General features: G+C 40.1%; 1 long non-coding RNA gene across 1 annotated transcript in view; it reads right to left on the bottom strand.

Annotated features, from left to right (window-relative positions):
• LOC117960811 overlaps nucleotides 1-19217 on the bottom strand; it is a 68936-nt gene that overhangs the window by 35544 nt on the left and 14175 nt on the right. The window contains exons 2-3 of the long non-coding RNA XR_004660232.1: nucleotides 12304-12308; nucleotides 8473-8480 (exon numbers count right to left, since the gene is read on the bottom strand). This is a non-coding gene — a long non-coding RNA (uncharacterized LOC117960811). The remainder of the gene's footprint in view (nucleotides 1-8472; nucleotides 8481-12303; nucleotides 12309-19217) is intronic.

The raw sequence follows: 19217 nt of genomic DNA, 5'->3' as shown, positions 1-19217 counted from the left end.
ACACACACACACAGCTCTTCAAAAAGTCTTAACATGTCTTCATTTCTGTTTTTTCAGTACAAGGTCAAATAAAGAGGTATTTAATTAGATATGGGCCAAATGAATTGCTTGCTTTTGCTCAGCCTTTGTATTTTATGTCATTTACTTTAATTTCACAACACTGGCAATTTGAATTCCCTTGTTAAATATTTATTTCAGGTAAAAGTTCAGAGTAAACTGGCTGCCCTGTGTTGCCATGACTTTAACCAAGAAAAGGTTTATGTTTTTTTGTTGTTATTTCAGGGCTAAAGCAAAGATAGGAAAGCTTTTTCTTTTGACTGTTAACAAGGTGTTGAAATTCATTACATTTGCAAAAAGTGTACAGATAGTACATTCAGGCCTGCATATACACTTTTTCTCACACTTAATATGAGACAGGTGGGATGGTGTGTGCCAGGTAGGCTCAGGTGGGTCGAAAGATGTGTACAACTGACTGTTTGACCTGCACACTTACAACCACAACCACAAATTACAATGAGCAACATGTCTCAGTGTACATACTATATGTGTGAGCGTACAGTGTTTACACGTCCCCCGCTCTATATTATAACCCTCCCTCCCCTCCCCTCCCCTCCACCACTTCGTCCAATGCCCAACATCTCTCAAAACCTTTCAAGCCTTTTTCTCTCTCTTCTCCTCCTCAAGGCAATTTGAGGAGGGCTTTTTAAATGATCCGCTCATTATCGATAGTGGAGTCACTTTGGCTTTTGAGGTCCGTCTGCTTTCCTTCCTTCTTCCCCCCCCCTCCTCTTTATCTTCCTCTGTTTTTTAAAGGGTTTATTCTGCTTGCCCCTCTCCCCTGCACCCTCTCCTACTCCTCTCTCCAGAATGGCTTTTTGGTCTGTTTGTTTGTGTTCATGAAGTGGAATGCAGCAAAGTCCCTGACAGCTATTTTTTCCCTTTTTTGTGTATTTAGAAAGCCATCGAGTATGAGTTGACATGGCAAAGTGGGAGCTACCCCAACCTCCCATACACAAACACACCACATTCACAATGCACACCTGATGCTGACCTTGATGACAATAATGCTTTCTACTACAAGAGAAGGAATTGAGAAAAATGTAGTCACCTGGAGCTGGGTGGGTTAGGATACTGTATATATACTGAGTGGGAAACGTGTGGGTTTTAGCATGTTTATTATTGTCTACCTTTAAAAAAAAACTGCTTTTATACGCTTGTTGACATGTTTAAAGGGGCCCTGCCACACAGATTTCAGTACTTTGACGTCAAAGTTCTACCATGGATTCTGTAACATTTTTGTGGAAAAAATGCCTTGGTTACCTTGTTTCAAGCCATTGTAGTGTGGTATAGAAAGCATGCAGGAAGACTCAGCTCGATTTGTGCCAGTTCTCATTAATATTCAATGACCAAGCTGCTTTACTCTGATAGGCTAACAGCTAGCCAATGAAAGCCTGGGCATCCTTTACCCAGCTCAGCTAGGCAAGCTCCTGAATAGTAATGAGCTCAGGCAACATGATGTCAGACTGACAAGCTTTTGTAATTGGCCCATTTCTTTTCAGTTACTAGAGCTGAAAAAGGAGGTAGGCGTTCATTTTCACATTCACGACATAACAAAAAACACAAATGGACCTAAGATATTTAAAAAAAATGCAAGTAAAAATGGTTTTGTGTGGCAGGGCACCTTTAACCGATAAACACAAACTGAATCGTGTCATAGGCTTTGCTGGCTTTATAGGTTGCTTGTAATTATCCCCATGTACCTGTTGAGCCCCTCCATGTCTAATACTCATTACACCTCTCCATCTGGATTTGCAGGAGGCTATGTTCACTGACTTATTAGCTGACTGACTGGAGCGAGCTGAGGTCAGTCTGGAGGCTGGCTTCACTTTATACACATATATATATATATATATATTTATATAAATATATATAGAGAGAGAGAGAGAGAGAGAGAGAGAGAGAGAGAGACACACACATTCACACAGTACAGAGTACAGTGATGCTTACACATGAGCGTATAGCAATAGGCTGCTAATTAAGGGGGCTGTACTGTTGACAACAGCCCTCAACTTATCGCTGATTAGGTCAGGCTGGGTTGAAGCGAGGACTCGGAGAGAGAAAAGGAAACCAACTGCGAAACATATAGAACGACAAAAGTGGTTTATATTGGTTGAGAGTCCTTCCTATAAATGTTGACAGTCTCTTGTGTTAACGTTTACCCTAATTTGTATGGCAAAGGGCCGACATTAGCCACTGTAGGAGCTACGCTGAGTTAACACTTGCCTCTCTCCATTCAAGCAGCTCCTTTCTGTGCCATTGTCTCCCTGTGACTTTGTCATTCAGTTAATCAGTGAGGCCATTAATCAGTCTGTGAAACAGCCAGTTTGTCAGCGAGCTACACAACCTTTACATTTAATGAGCCTGTTGTATTAATCAAACAGTGTTGTAGGTTCACTTTTATACATTATTTTAGCTAAAATAATAATAAAAATAACAATAATTACATTTTGATATATTGAACTAATATTCAAATGTACTATTTAAAAATGACAACAAAAACTCATAATCTGCCCACTTGATTCATTTAATATCCCCTCAAGGCCTCTTGTTATCAATATAGTAAAAGTTGGATGAGCGTTCCAATGGGAATATACATGTTAAATGATGTTTTGATCACAAGGCCCTGCAGTGGGTATCAGATCCTCTGACAGGCTACCTTGCCTTGACCTAATTTACCTTTAATCTGTCGTTACCTCTACTCTCACCCAGGGAAAAAGCAGAAACTTGACAGCTTAACCTAGCCGTATATCTGCTTTGTATTTGCTCAGGTTAAATTACAGTGGCTGGCCCCAAAGCCTTGATAGGCCACTTCATCTGAAGGCCCTGCTTAGTCGTCCAACCACCTTTACTGTATATCTGGTTCCACTAGTCTTACCCGTGAGTTGGACCCACAACACCAAGGAGGCTAAACAATGTGTTCCAGTGCCCCAGAACCAAAACCCTCTTTACCTGCACCCACACACTCAAGTCAAGCAAGCCAACATGTTACCTCATCTTACCCAGTAGCAAAGCAGACACCCTACTATTACTACTCCTACTATCTAGCCTGATAAGATAACTGGCATGCTACATGAGCCACCAACTAGACCAAACAACACATTGCTTGGAAAAATAATTGTTTTCAATAATTTAAAGTTAAATTATTGAATAAGCTAATATTTTAAACATAATTCTGTACACTAAGGGTCAAACAGCCAAGTGAAGTAACAATAACAAAACCCCTTTTTAAATGGAGCGGGACTTTAACCTTTCTGCTACAATCTTAGATTCCATTGTAAACAAAGGCATAACCCCACTTCTAAAATTGTAAATATATAAAACATATGGAGCTATGTTATTATTATTTTCTAAAGATTTCTTTACATTAGTATTCTTTGTAATCCCTGGAGTAAAACTTGAAAATAAATTGTTTTAATTTTTATATCCAGCTCTTTGATACATGTGAATATAACTGCAATTCATGTAGTGATAAAAAAGAAAAATGGGCCTATAAAGGTTAACACTTATTATTTGGCCTCAAGTTTAGAGAGGATTTCAGGTCACACTGTAAACTGATTTTCTCTAGCACACAACATACAGTACATGGTGCAATGAACTTGTTAGAGACCGACCCCCCTTCTCTTTAGCCTATGTGCCTGTGGTCGCCAGGGTAACAGTCCTAACCTGCCGACCCATGTTCCTGTGGGTCAGGGGGCCATTAGGGGCCAGTCAACAAGCCTCTCTTCCTGCCACAAGTGGTGCTGGCGGGATGGAGAGGGCCCTCGTCTCTGCTTTGAAGGTCAACGAGGCCCCAGCCCGGCACTCTGCCAGTGACTCTTAGGCCCCCCCAGACCAGCACGACGAAAATACAGCTTTGAAACGAAGGTCCAATTCAACCACACACAGATAACCATTGTTACAAGCCCTCGGTTTGAGTGCATATCCTGAATTTTACAGTGAATTACTGCTACGCTTTTACCCCATCCAGTGATGAAATCAGTTAGGTATTTCAAAACGTCCTTTTTTTTGCTATCACTAAGTGTAGTCTGACAAGCATACTTTTGAAAGGCTCAGGTTTTGTATGATCACTTACTTTACCGATAGAAAACAGGGACCCTGGCAGTGATTGTATTGCTAATAGTGGATGGCTACTAAAATATATCACTATGACCTCATTGTAGAACAGTGCTGTCCAAGCTTTTTGTTTTTTATCTACTGGTGATGTCCACTTTTAACCCCTTATTTGAAGTTTAAAATGTCTAGCAGCTTGGAGAGGATAACTATCTCCTATGGCAAGAGAAAAAAGATTGATTTAAGACCTTAGAAAAATGAGAGATAATTCTGCGTTAAAAAAGGTTTTTGAACCACTCCTACAGGATAGAAATTGTTAAGGAATTGTTGGTAGCTGCTGTAATAAACTGTAGACATTTGCAATATGTAGTTTATTTTAGACATGCATTTGCAATATGTAGTTTATTTAATTTGCTTCCATGGGTGTATGAAGGGTTTGAAAAAAATACACTTGACCATGAAATTAAACTAAATGTCATCAGAATACAACATTTTAGTTGATTATAACATGTTCAGTAAGTCAACAAAGAACAGCATTTTTCTCACAGTCTTGTTCTATGTAAGCTTACAGGGTGGCGTGCACCTGTTCCTAACAATTTTCTGGCTATTCTGTTTGGGGGAGGTAAATACTCCAGTAGCCACTTGTCTGCCTCCTTACTGGGAAATGTACATAGATTATGTCCACACTAATCCATCTGCGCAAAAAAGCATTTTGCTTCAATACGGCGGTTAGGTAAGGGTTTCAACAGATACACTCATCCTTACAAACACACACTTCCACGTATACACACCCACATTTACCGTCCATATGTGCACAAGGACGTTGTTGCAATTAACCTTTAGCTGATTCAGCCCAAGTACTTGGTTTGATTGAATAGAGCTGGAGTGTTCCCTAAGCCATAACCACAACCTTGTGTGTGTGAGTGAGTGAGTGAGTGAGTGATTGATTGAGGGAATTTAGATATGTGTGTGTGTGTGTGTGTGTGTGTTTGTGTGTGTGTGTTTCTGAAACACTGAATGTTGAGCTTTAAGCTAATCAGAGTAGGGTAGGTGGCCTATTTCATATTTTTCACATAAATTCCCATTTGTCTTTGCCTGCAAATCTGTGTGTGTGTGTGTGTGTGTGTGTGTGTGTGTGTGTGTGTTTGCCCCTGACTCGCCATAAGTGCAGCCACTTCTCAAGCCAATGAGTTTAGACTCTGAACTTCAGTCTTATGGCGTGGGTTTACCCTGCAGAAGGAGAATCCTCTGCTCCAGCTTCAGTCTAGCCTGTGGCCCTGGCAGACTGTCATCTCTCAAGAGTCGACTAGCCCCAAGCTCTCTTTTTGTTATTGGCTCCAATGGATTGAGCTAAGTGTGTGCTGAAATTATATTTTTGGAACCCCCCAAAAATATTGGCATGATTCAGCAGAGCTGGCTTATTGTTGCCCAGCTTGTGTGTATGCATACACTTTATTTCTTTTTTAAGTTTCTCAACGTCTCTATTTAATCGTATGTTTCGTACCATATCTGTGATTATCTGGGCACCTCCTTACTGAAAGCTAAACCCAGTCTCAACTGGATCTAAGCAGGACTAGTGAGCCATTTGTCTGTAGGGCAGTTTGTGTCCTTCGGTGCCAACTGATTCAAACAACTGCTCGGCTGTAGAGGCACAAGCGGAGCACTTTACTGGTTGCAATTTCTGGCCTTCCCCTTCTATGGTGGCCGACAGGGGCAAACGTCCTGCAACTTAAGAAAACACATTCAAATAAACAAAACACAAGCAAATTCATAAAACAACTTAATTTGACAACACATGCGCAGCATTTAGCAAACACGCTGCAAATATACACTACACAACCCATTATATAAACGAGCTGGAAATATAGAAACAAAGCAAAATGTAAAGCACACAATCCCATGAAAAGAAGCAATGCAAAAAGAAAAGCAGACGCAACAAAAAAACGCTGCATCCAGATTACACAACGGAAGTTCTCCAGGCCTCTAGAGGGAGCGCTACGTGAAACAGCTTGATTTTCGACCCCATGGGAAGAGAAAGAAAGAGAGAGAGAGAGAGAGAGAGAGAGTCACCGTACCCTGAGGCTCCATTGTGCCAACTAGCCTTGAAAGGAAACACTGATGTCAACTCTTGCCCATTTGAGTTTTGGGCTAATTTGGTGTAAGTATGAGGTTTTGATGTGTTGATAAAATGCAGGTGACGTTTAGGTCATATATCAAGAATGCATGCACTTGGATGAGGCCTGGCCCCCCTACAGTAGCCCAGTGGAAACAAAACATTTAACAGGTCCACACAATGGAAAATATGACTGCTATTTTACAGCTGCAGGTACTTGTGTTGTGAAAAGATGGACTCCTGTCATTCTAGGACTTGATTTAAAATAATTTAAACATACTGATGTGTAATGGTGTATTTATCCTGCATCTATGTAGTTAATATGGTTGTTGAACGAAGCTCAACACAGGGTGACCCTTTTGTTATTTTTTTTTTTTTTATTTTTTATTTTTGTTGATTAGAAAGGAAAAAAAAAGTTTAATTGTACTGTATTGTGTTACTAAAATTGCCTGTAATGTTCAAATTGGGCAATAAAGTTCAAAAAAAAGAAAAAAAGAATGCATGCACATACTGTACTCCACTTCAACCTAACACACACATAAAAAGTATGGACACACACTGATTGGTTGGCCTCACCTGGCTTTTCTTTTTGTCTTAGTTGACATTTTTTTAAACATGTGAGGCCTATTTTATGTTACGCAGTTTTAGAGTAATATTTAACGTTGTGAAACAGAACTAGTTATGTATAGTCAACAAAAATACTTAGTGGTAGAGTGTTCTATTGTAGTTTTGTATTGACTTTGTGTGTAGATGAATTAGCATACTTTGTAAAATATGTATGTTCAGTGTGTTTTTACATGTATCTGTGTGTGCATGTATGTTTGTGTGCGTGCATATGACTAAATGCTACTGTATAGCCCTGTCTCCCCGGCAGCGTACTCATGCTATGACGTGTCTGTGCTAGCTTAGAGTCATGCAGTGTGCTGTTGTGCGCTACTAACTCACACAGCTCTATTAATTAGCTGTTTGATGCTGTTAATTGGGCTCCCACTGCTGCACTAATTGATAACGCCATTGCCATTGACAACACGAAACACAAACACAGAGAAGTCTCTCGCCGACAACCTATTCAAGCACCAGAGTGTGAGAGTATGTCGGGTGGAAAAGCGGGAGGAAGTGAAGGGTGAGCGTCAGCAGCAAAAGGCCTGGAGAGGAGAAAAATGAGAGACAAAGATAGATGGGAAAGGTGAGGGGGGAATAAAGAAGGGCCAAGATGTTAGATTCTTTCCATATTTTACAATGAAATTTCTAAAAGTTATTCTACACCTTGATTACTGTTTTAGTATTCAGAACTTGTGGCTAACTCTCACAAACAACAGTCTGTGTTTAGATTTCCATTGGATGAAAATGTAAATGCAATCTCATGTGTCAACACCTGGTAATAGCAATATCATATTTCTATTGCTCTGTGATCTGCATAGCTCCACATCCCTCCCCTCTCTAATGACACTGTTCAGCTATTCATTGAAATGTCTGTTATCATATATAGCATGTGTTTTTACCTGTCACTGTCTCAGACCGTAAGATGCCAACGCTGAGCATTGGAGGCCAAAACAATATTACATGAGCAGTCACATTATAAAATTCATTTTCAGAGAGGTAATGTTTATATCTGAATTTCACCAATTTGTTTTTTTACATGGTTGCCACTGAAAAGTTCTGTAATTGTCACAAAATTTAGGATTGTGCAAAAGTTTTACCAAAGAATACTGACAGAATGCCTTTAATTTACACTTTTTCAAATCAATCGGAATGACTTTAATGTATTTGCACTGCTTACTAAATTTACACAGGATTGTGGTGTTGTAGGTGTTGTAGCCTTGTTAATCCAGTTACTACTGTAGCTAACGTTAACGTAACCTGCTGTGTCACGTGTTATTAGTGTTTATTAGCGTAACATGAAGCGATGTTTCTGTTGCCTCTAACGTCTGTTTTGGAGCATCAGAGAGCAATGCAGACATTGCTATTACATCTGGTAGATAACGGGCATACAACACACAACTTCAACAAGAGGAATGGAGCACATTATGGATGCACAATATGGATGTGAAAGCAGTTATAAATAGCCTATGTAACAAAAACATTTGTTTTGGTGAATGTCAACAAATAATCGGGATAATTAATCGTGATCTCAATATTGATAAAAACTAATCAGGATTATAATTTTGGCCATGATCGTGCAGCCCTGGTTTAGTGCTAGAGCTGCTAGCGTGGCTGCAGACTCATTATTGTTTTTTTTTCTATCGTACTTTTTTTTCTCCTATAAAGAGGTATTTACTAGAGGTGTGTGAGTGTACATATGCATGTATTCACATGCATTAATCTGCCAGTGAGTACAGCACTGTCCATAATGGTGGCAGTGTTGACACATTACAGACCAGACCAATACTACCGTACACCCATACACACACACTCACAGCTCTTTGGACATCTGGACACACACCTGTTACCCAACTTAACTTATGCTGGCCAATATAGCACCCCCGACTACACACACACACACACACACACACACACACACACACACACACACACACACACACACACACACACACACACAAACACTCTTTTGCTGAGGCTTTTTCATCCATTTTCTAAAGAAAAGTACTCTCATTTTAAGCTGGTATATGGCCTTCCTACTCTCTTGCTATAATATGTCTTTCCATTAGAGGCAATTACTGCTCTCAGTATAGTGCTAGCTCCAGCAGTTTCATACGGTTTTATCACTTTTGGTCAAAGAGCTGGCTTGTCCATGTCAAGTATGCATTGTTTACACCGTGAAACAAGTTACACGATTTGTCAGTCAATAACGGCATATAGCTGGGAATACTTTACTGTATGTAATGCTGTGCTAATGTGTAAACTAATATTTCCTTTTTATTTTCCATTGTTTATCATTATTAATTAGAATGGAACAGAAGAAAAAGACATGAATAACAACCACAACCACATTTAAAAGGTGATTTCATTTAACCTACACACCTGTTTAAAATTGAAATCACAATAGTGAAATAATAAATACAATTTCTGCATCACCAACAGAAAATTGTCTATTTTAATAAATTTTAAGAAAATGTTATGTATGTTCTATTGATGCAATAGAACAATAAACTCCCATTGCTCCTGAGAGACTCATAAACCAGCCGTGACCTGACAAAATGGCGTCTGACAACATGAAAGAGAACTTCCTGTATTTGGCCCTAGTGCCCAATAGTGGCCTGCTCTCATACATCAAACAGAGCTCAATAGGAAATGTCCCTGTAGAGACTATAACAACCTTGGTGGCTTTGATTTAGCCCGAGACCCCGCTGTACAAACACTGCACGCAAGGCTGTGTACTGAGGTACCCACACCTACCAAAACCGGATGGAGCCATTTATTATGTTCAGGGTCGGACTTCAGACCCTGCCTGAACTTCCTGCCAGCAGACAAAATATGTTTCCTATGTCACCAGGCCACTGTGTTTGTGTATGCACATGTATTGTATTATTAGTAAAACTCTTCAGCATTTTGTGAAGCATATGTATATGTTGGTTTCACAAAATAATTTGATTTAGTTGAGCAGGTTTTCTTCTGATAGCTGACTGCCCCAAATGAACTTTTGCTTTCAGTGCTGTTAATGAGAATTTCTTTGAATTTAACCTGCTTTACTAAATACAAAGAGCGTAATTAACTGCAATAACTTCAGCAAACACATCTCAGCACTCAGCTCTGCTTTACAGGACTAAATAATAAATACAATGTTGACCTTTCAATGCATATTCCCTTAACAATTCATATCACATCAAATCTGATTTATCTCTTCTTATTTTTTAAAAAGCAATGAAAGAAAGCATCTGGAGCACAGAGCTCTGATTTACTTGTTCTGATGCAGACTGTGTTTTGCTGTCTATGCTGTCTTTTTCCCAGAACAGAGTCTTCCACGGGTAAAAGATTTGCATAGCTGCCATGCCTCACGACAGGCAAAGAAGTGCTATCCTGACAGGCCTAATGAACTAGCCATTTAAGTGGTCAAATTATACACTCATCCCTTTTTATCCTCTGATATCCTGTCTTTGTACAGGTGATGGAAAGGCAACTTTCCCCACTCACAACGCTTTAGAAAAACCAACCTCGTCTAATCCCTACTCCTCTCTCTCTCTCTCTCTCTCTCTTTCTCTCTCTATCCTCTATTCCATGACATTGGTGGAAAGTGCAAGCATTCATGGAATATAGAAGAGAGAGAGGAAGAAGGGAAAAGGCAGTGCTCTGGGGCCCTTTGTGGAAAGAAATGATGTCAAAAAATAGAGCCGGGGTAAGAGAGAGAGCGAGAGAGTGGAAGAGAGAAAGAGAGAGAGAGGCTGTCACAGACCTCAATGGCAGCATTATGTAAATGGCTGACATCCCCTGATGTAAAGCTGAATAGAGACACATTAATGTCTTGTGTATATTTAAAAAGCCTGGGCCCAACTCCTCAGGATTGCGAGCGGCAGATCCCGTAATCATGTTGACGAAGTAATGGCAGAGAATTAGTTGTCCATTAAAAGTGTATTATGCACCACGCTGGCACATGAAATTACTCTCAAATAGTGGAATGGCTGAGGGGGAGTGACGAGGGAGAGCAAGTGAGAGATGGAGGGGAGTGGAGGGAGGACGTTGATGGATAGTTTATGTGTGTGTGTGCACACATGCACGGGGGCGTGCGCTGGTTTGCATGTGTTCCTGTGTGAATGAATTCCCCTGCTCTGACTAGGGGAGGCAGGTGATTGACATCTTTAGACTTTAAGAAATCAAAGCACTGTGAGTGTGTGTGGATGGGCGCACAGCAGGACCTGAAAGATTCTAATGAGGTCATAGAGGGCTGGGTGTCACACACTCAAACACACATCTGCATATGCACATGCACACTCTTTGCTCCACACACAAGTATAGAAATGTGACAAGTAACACGTGTTAGAGAATATCTTAGAATGGGGTAATAAGATGGAAGAGGGAGTGAAAATGTCTTCCAAATTAGTGAATAGATGGCGGCTCATTCTTTACCCCCTTGGCTTTTGTTGTTCTCATGCACCACATGAACCACAATTGACATTAATGTAGCACTTGATATTAAGGAGAAATATTTCTCTGATAACAAAGTGGCCTGAGGCAAAGGTAAAAGGAAAAATCTTGCTGTACATGGACAGGTATTGTCAGGTATTGTCGTCTTTGAGTGGCAATCTTTAGAGTCTGCTGTCATGTTTGTCAGATTGTCCCTTTGTCAGTTCTCATGTGTGGTATTTGTAGACCACAGTGTGTGAAACTCTTAAAGTTGGTGATTCTTAAAAACTGCTTCAAAAACCAAATTCCCCTACATTTTTTGCACTTGTCAAAAAACACAAATATCACTTTTCTGTTAGCTCCTTCCCTGCAGCCATACTCAAAGAGCACATGTCACAGGCACAGAGGTTGACGTTTTTTAGGTGCCAGCCAAATACAGTGAAGTTAAAATAAACATCTAAGTGATGGTTTGCCAATTTGCCTCCCTCCCTCCCTCCTTCCTTCTTTCTTTCTATCACCCATTCTTCTCTCGTGTCTGAGGCGATAGAAATGTAATTCAGATGTCAAAACGCCCCGTCTCGCTCTCTCCCTCTCGCCCTCTTCCCCATCTCTCTGTCTTTCTCTGTCCTTTTCTAGTCCGTCGTTCCTATTGTTCTCCCGGCTGCTCCTTTATCGAGCGAGACATCGCCGAGAGGGGGAAGAAAAGAAAAAGATGACATGCTTTCTCAGCCCGTTGCAGCGCGTCCCCAGCTAGAGTGGCTTGTCATTTGAGCGATAGAGGAGTGACAGCTTCCACTGTAGAGGGAACACCCCTGCGCCATAATGGGACTGACTGGGCTGCCACAGACCTGCCTGTCTGCCTGTCAGTCAAACCTGTCCATCAGCTCTCTGTGACACAAACCTGTCTGTCTGCACTGTACTGCGGTCTGGCCTTTTGGCTGTCTTGATCTCAGCATAGAAGAAACTCTACAAGTAATACAGTCTATATCTTTCTCTTTATTTGTGGATCTGTCTTAATATTATTTTACTATAAAAAAGTGCAGTTTCGCTTGCCATTGCACTGTATCTGTAGTATATCTATGACTGCCTCCCAGTTTCCTCTGCAGTTTTTTTCTCACTAAGCCTACATTTATCAAGGATCTCTCTATCACGTCACACATTCCCATCCCTTTCAGTATGTATCCCTCCATCTAGCAGCCAAATAAGATGTCAAATTACCCCTTTGATGGCCATTTGATTGCTATGACATTTCAGTATAGATCGCCATTCCCACTGCACCCTACTGTACATGACATATACCATAATAACCAATCAGATGCACACTCCTCCTGTTCTCAAGAACAATGCACTTTCACATTGCTTTAAATGGGATTGTTGGAAGTGCTTGCACATGGTATGAAATATAGATGGTACTCTTAGCAATCATACCAGACACGCTGATTTATTTGCATCAAACTATGCAAGACCAACTATAGTTTGTTCATGCTTAGATTTGTTTAAATCATTGCCACCTTTTGAGATCATTCTATGACTTTTATTGTCTTATGAGATTGGTTGCAGTGAAAAATGGCATGAAGAGAGAAATATTTGTGTATGACAACCATATAACAAAGAGAATTTGTGAAGTCAATAGCCTTCCAGGCCACCAGAACACAGCAGCTGAAATTAATTTATTTAAGATGCCATGGAGAAGTAAAAAACTCCATAGACATTTCAATGATGCAGTGCACTAAATATATATGTGTACATATAAATTGAATATATTTTTCAAATAATTTAGAAGGTTTAAATTATTTTGTCAGACAAAGAAAATGGAAAGAAGTTAATTACTCAGTAAAGTCATATCTGGGAATACCATCGCTTTTACATTTTACATTGTATGCATCTTGATGCTCTGACTCGGATTCTCTGAAAAACATGCAACAATATAATATACGGTACCTCTCCTCTCCTCTCCTCTCCTCTCCTCTCCTCTCAGCCATTCTGGCCCCAACAATAGCCATCAGAGCCCCTCCAAGGGAGGCCATGGGGGCACAAAAGCACAACGGAAATGAGGGATAACTTCTGGGAAGTCTGGCCTCTCCTACTCATTACCTCCCTCTGGCCCTCCTTCCTCCCTTCCAGTATCTCCCTCTCTCCCTCCCTCTCTCTCTCTCTCGCTTGGAAATGAGTGATAACTTCTGGGGCAGATTGGCCTCTCCTATTACTCTTGTGCACCCCTCCGGTCCCACTCTTTCCATTTCTCCCTTGTCTCCTGGTCTCCATCTTCATCTATCCTCTCTCTCCTGATGTGGACAAATTGATCTGACACATACAAACGCAAAGCAAAGCCAGACCTTGTGGTTCCTCAAGCACAGGGCAAAGAGCAGGGGGGCTCTGTGACATGGGTAAGAGAAGTCGTAGTTAAGAAAGGACCTCTTCTGTATGTGGGTGGGTGTGTGTGCCTGCATGGGGATTAAAAGAGAGAGGAAGGGACAAGGATAGGAACAGAATTTTCTCTTTTGTGTTGTTTTGTGTCTTCTTGTGTTGCTCAGAGGAAGAGCACAACAAAAAGGGGAAAACCCAAATTATTTGTCTGCCCTTCCCTCCTTCCGTCTCCTCCACCCCCCTTGTTCACTTAGTTACTTGTAGGACACTGTTGAATGGCCAGAAATTGCCTTGCGGGTTAAGAGAGCCACACAGACAGACAGACCCCAGTGTAGCGATGTTTGTCCAACAGAGAAGGAGAAAGAGAGGGAATAAGAAAGATGGAGTCAGGACCACCTGAGTGTCACCCTCGCCCTGTCTCCCCTCTCTTCCCTTTCCTCTTCTTTGGCAGAGGGTCACCATTCAACCCAAACCACTGACAAAGATGTCCAGTGTGCGTTTTGGAGAAAAAAGAAGTCAGTATCTCAACGGCAGCTTGACTGCCTCACTTTATTTGTGTGTGTGTGTGTGTGTGTGTGTGTGTGTGTGTGTGTGTGTGTGTGTGTGTGTGTGTGTGTGTGTGTGTGTGTGTGTGTGTGTGTGTGTGTGTGTTTGTGTGAGCTACAGGGGGTTGCAGACAACACATAATTAAAAAAACAGTGACAGTAAGAGAGTGCAAAAGGCTTAATTGTCTGGATGAATTGCTTTCTCAGCATACATTGTCAAATATACAGTTTGCAAAATATACATTTAGGAAATCTGGAGAGAAAACATGGTAAAAATGTAAAATTGATTGGATTGTGTAGTGGAGTTGTTGGGTTTGTCTTAAGATAAATAAAACAGACTCTCAATTTTATCATTTGAAGCGCAATTGCTAAACTCCGTTAACGTTTTTGTTAAAGTGAAGTTTCCTTTAATGCAGTTTTGCACGTTCTCCTAATTTTTGGCTGAATTGAAATAACATTCCCATGCTTGTGTGTTTCTGTTCCCACACATGCTTCTTTATTTGACTACAGGTGGGTGTTCCCTTTCAGATCTGTTGTAGTTCATGTCTATTGTTTTAGACAATTGTGTATTAAGTGACGTTTTTCGTTATGTGAATATATATTTGTAAATTAATTGTTTTTGAGGGTGAGTAATTCTAATTGCGAGGCATGTCTACTGACCTATATTGTTGAGATGGAGAATCATTGAACAGGTGCAGAAGTTATGTGGGGATTTTGTATCTGTTATTCTATTCTCAGGACAACTTTGGGGTTAGAATAATAGTTACAGTCTTTTTGGCCAAACCCCTTACAATATTCCTATAGTAGAGATTGAATACAACTGTTACTAGAGCCTCAACTGGAACCCCATCCCATTGTACAATAAATTTATATATACTAATAATTTGCAACAGCAAATACGCCATGGAGGAAATGTAATGCCACCTTGTTTCTCTACAATATTCCCTAAAAGCAATTAAAGCATGATTCAACAATTCATTTTTATGTAAAGACAGGTTTAAGGATCGGTAAAGATCATGGTCTTTGTTTAATACAGAAAACCCTCAGTCTCTGGTGCCAAAGTCATGTACTTTGCTAAAAACAAAGCACTTTTGATTTGTTTTGCCTGTGAACAAAATCCAAGCAGCAATTAGATTTGGAAACAACATGTGAGGAAAAACTAGTTACAAGGATGTAAACATAATTTCTAGGAGACAGAGCTGGTAAGTAAAGCTATATTGTAACACAAACCTGTGTGAAAATGCTTTGTTGGCATTGTTGCATAATTCTAAAATGATGAAGAACATTCACACAAGCCTCCTCATCAGTGATTTACTTTAGTTTGTTTTTAATAATGGACCATTTGAGTAAAGACGTGTATTCAACATCCTTTACTTCATTTTCAAGTATCTAGTTTGCCAGGAAACACAAATGCTGAGCACAGTAATCCAATTTAGTTTATTCTACAATGCAAAATTAACTTTTTTATGTCAAATTGGCAAAATCTGCCTGTGGTACCTTCCAGCTGACACCGTCATTTTGCTTGTGTCTCTGTCCCTTGTTTCCATTCTCTGTGGCTTGTTTTCATTCTCTGTTTCCCTGAAAAACATTGAGTTTGGCCACACAGTGTGTTGGGTGTACACTGGAGAGAGAGAGAGGCCTACATCCCATTAATCTGGCACATATGGTGGATCTGCAAATGACAGATCCTTAATGGTAAACATTGACGGATAGCGTTTGCTTGTTTCTATTGGTGAGCTGGATGGGTACACTTGTGATAAGTACCCCATTGCCGAGGAGAGAGATGGTGTAAATGGGGTAGGAGAATACCACTAATAAAGCTCCCCCCTCCTCTGCTCCTCAAGCTAGACCTTTTGTCCCACCTGCTATTCTCTAGCTGTGAAATTAGGCTGCACCCCCTCCTCTTTCTCAGTCCTCCTTTCTTTATCCACCTCTTTTCCTTTTGGGTGAACGGCCATGTGAAGAGGTTCATTACCGCTGTGGCTGGCCCTACTCAGGTATGGCTGGGCCTGTTCCCACTATAGGCCCATAGCTCTCTCTGTGTCTGGCCCCGCTGGCTCCCTGGAAAAGGGAAACATGGCACACAAAGGTCCTGTTAGCACTTCCTATGAAATCAGCAGTTTTCTCTAGAGGTACAACGCTCCAATTACCTAACACTCAGAGGATGCTATACCCCCCACAACACAACCCAGTGCTTCAGTGTGTGTGTGTGTGTGTACGTGAGTGTCTTAGTCCACACCATCCTAGTATTCTTTAAGGAAGGGCCTGTGCTAGGTGGCTAATTAGCACTGAGGAAAATATCCTTTCCCTGAGATTGTGCCCTCGGTTTCCTCTAATACTACTGCCTTGACATATTGTACACTATACAAGCAGCCCGTGCACAATCATCCAGGGAAGTACCATGCTGAAATTCACAGTGGAGACCATGGAAAAGCTCTTCATGTTTGTGGATGCTACTTGGAGATCATGGGTCCTGGACCCCTCGGTGAAATGGTTGTCCTCCTTCTTTATGCTGTTACAGCTTTGTTACACAGCTCCATAGGATCTATAAAGACTGTTAACAGGAGGGTCTTCCTGAGGCCATTATATGGGCTGAAAAATTCCTCTACAACCCTAATAAGACATGGACTAAATCCCCTGTGAAATTGAAATAGTAGAGTAGCCCAAATAATGATATAATAAATAGGACAAGTTGTGTTCATGCCTCATCATTCCACATCATCACATGCAATGATGAGTTTCAATTCCAAAATGCTAAACCTATAAGGACCAATAAAATCTTCCATTATTTAAAGAATAACAAAATAGTTTACACAGCATATTTTACCATTTGAGTGTCCTCCATTTATTGCTTTACTTACATGCCAGTAAGCATAATTTTCTTCAGCCAAACATAACCTAGAGGCCAATACAGTGAGAATCTGGGTGGTCTGCAAGATCACCATGAGAGTTAAGTGCAGTGAAAGCAGAGCATAAGTGAATAAGGAAGAAGGGATAAGAGTGTCTCCTCAGTACAATAAGACAGGTGTGGAGAGGAAGGGACTGCAGGGTGGAGGAGGGACAGAGGAGAGGAGAGGAGGAAGGGGGTGGGCGTGGGGGGGGAGACAGATGCATTCACTGACCACAGACCTGGACTTTTATTTCACTTTGAGAGAAAAACAAACTTGTTCCAGTAACTGACTTTTTACTACTTCAATTCTTTTTATTAGACTTTTGTTGTTTTCCAAACAAACTCATCTTTTAAATTTAAGTTTTTTTTGTATCATTTTGATAACATCATCACAGATGAATATTCAAAATTGCATTAATCTCCAATTAAAGTTCAAAAATTAACTTCTGAATTATTTTTGTTTACAACGAAATGTGATGTACCTAAGAAGCTGCTGCTCGGTTTTTAAGCACATAGCGACCATGAATCATTTAGGATGTAAACAATGTTTTGTTTCATGTTGTATTGTCTGTCTTTCACAGACTAGCTCTAATCACAAGGAAATGCTTTCTGTGGTTTCCAATAAACTATTATTCATTTCAGTTTCAACCGTATAGCCTATCAATCATCATGGGCTAGATCTACAACCAGATTACTTACAACTACCCTAACGACACACACACACACACACACACACACACACACACACACACACACACACACACACACACACACACACACACACACAACATTATCACTAATGGTATTGGTGGAGATTTATCCCATCTTAGTTCCTATCATATCACCAGATTGGATTAATGGATCCCTGAGTGTGATGCTTGAATTAAACTTCCCTCCCTCCGTGCTGCAGTAGGTGTAGAGATAAACACATACCTTATTCACCACAAAAGCCTTAGCAGCCTAAAGCTACAATTAAATAACCTTTGACTTAAAGCAAATGACATGGTTGTCTTACTTCAGCTTTTCTTTTGAATAAATTCACTTCTGTTTATGTGAGACATTCTGAGTTTAACAAACTACTGTCACCTTTTAGTGGCTGGACTTTTTCTTACATTTAGTTTTCTTTCTTTTTTTAGTAACGTTTACTTATCCAGCAATGCCCTACTTAACAGTCACATGGTGTCCAATTACAGCCTTCCAACGTTGGCTCGATAATGCTTCCCTAATCAACAGAGCCTTATCAGTGTGGGAGGGGGTCGATGTTTATTGTTCGCTATATTTTTTTAAACATATTTTCCCAGCCAGTTCGGGTGATAAAACAAGGTTCATTTACATACTGGTTCTAAATGGTTTGACATCTTGTGGGTTGACAAAAAATGTATGTACTATCTCAGTTAACTACTGATGTGTTCTTATTAGTCAGAGCCTCAGGAAAAGAGAAAATGTATGCCGCTGATGGGACATAGAAAAACTTAGGAATTAAGAAAGCTTGCAACTTACCAACCTAATCATGCATATTAAAATGATATTACATATTTTATGTAGCAAGTATATGAAAATGTATTGCACCTTTTGCATTTTCCTGAGAATATTTCAAGCCTTGATTTTGTACTGAGCACCAGCTTTTTAGACGAGAAAAGAGAAGAATATATTTAAACATTTTAAAAGTAAAAGAAACCTGTATTTTCAAATTAATTACAACCTCATTTTCTAATTAACGTAAATACATTTTGAATTTGAATTGAATAAGAAGCACAATTAAAATTAAATAAGAAGGCAAAATAACTAGCTTACACGTGTCAGTTAAAATATTTGAAACTACTGCTTTGGTTACCTATTGATTTATAATAATGATACAACAATCATTTTATTTTATAATAATTCCAAAATGAAAATAGCCAAGTTATTTAAAGTTATTTCCCTTTCTGTGTGTCATCTATTTTTGCTTGCAGTTAAATATAAAGAAATGAGTTGCAGCTCCAGAATAAAAGCGATTAAAGGAGAGAGGATTATTTTGAATGAGGTCAGTGTTGATGTGAATTAAAACAGCGTCTCCACTGGAGGCCTAGTCACTCAACCAGACAGTGCCGAGGAGGCTTATATTGGGAGAGGCGTTAAAATCCGTTTTCTCCCCTCTCTCTCTCTCTCTCTCTCTCTCCTTTTCTCTCTCTTT

The sequence above is a fragment of the Etheostoma cragini genome, chromosome 17 (assembly GCF_013103735.1).
Source record: "Etheostoma cragini isolate CJK2018 chromosome 17, CSU_Ecrag_1.0, whole genome shotgun sequence".
Classification (NCBI taxonomy): domain Eukaryota; kingdom Metazoa; phylum Chordata; class Actinopteri; order Perciformes; family Percidae; genus Etheostoma; species Etheostoma cragini.
The sequence above is the reverse complement of the archived record's forward strand: the minus strand, read 5'-3'. Positions and strand labels throughout refer to the sequence as shown.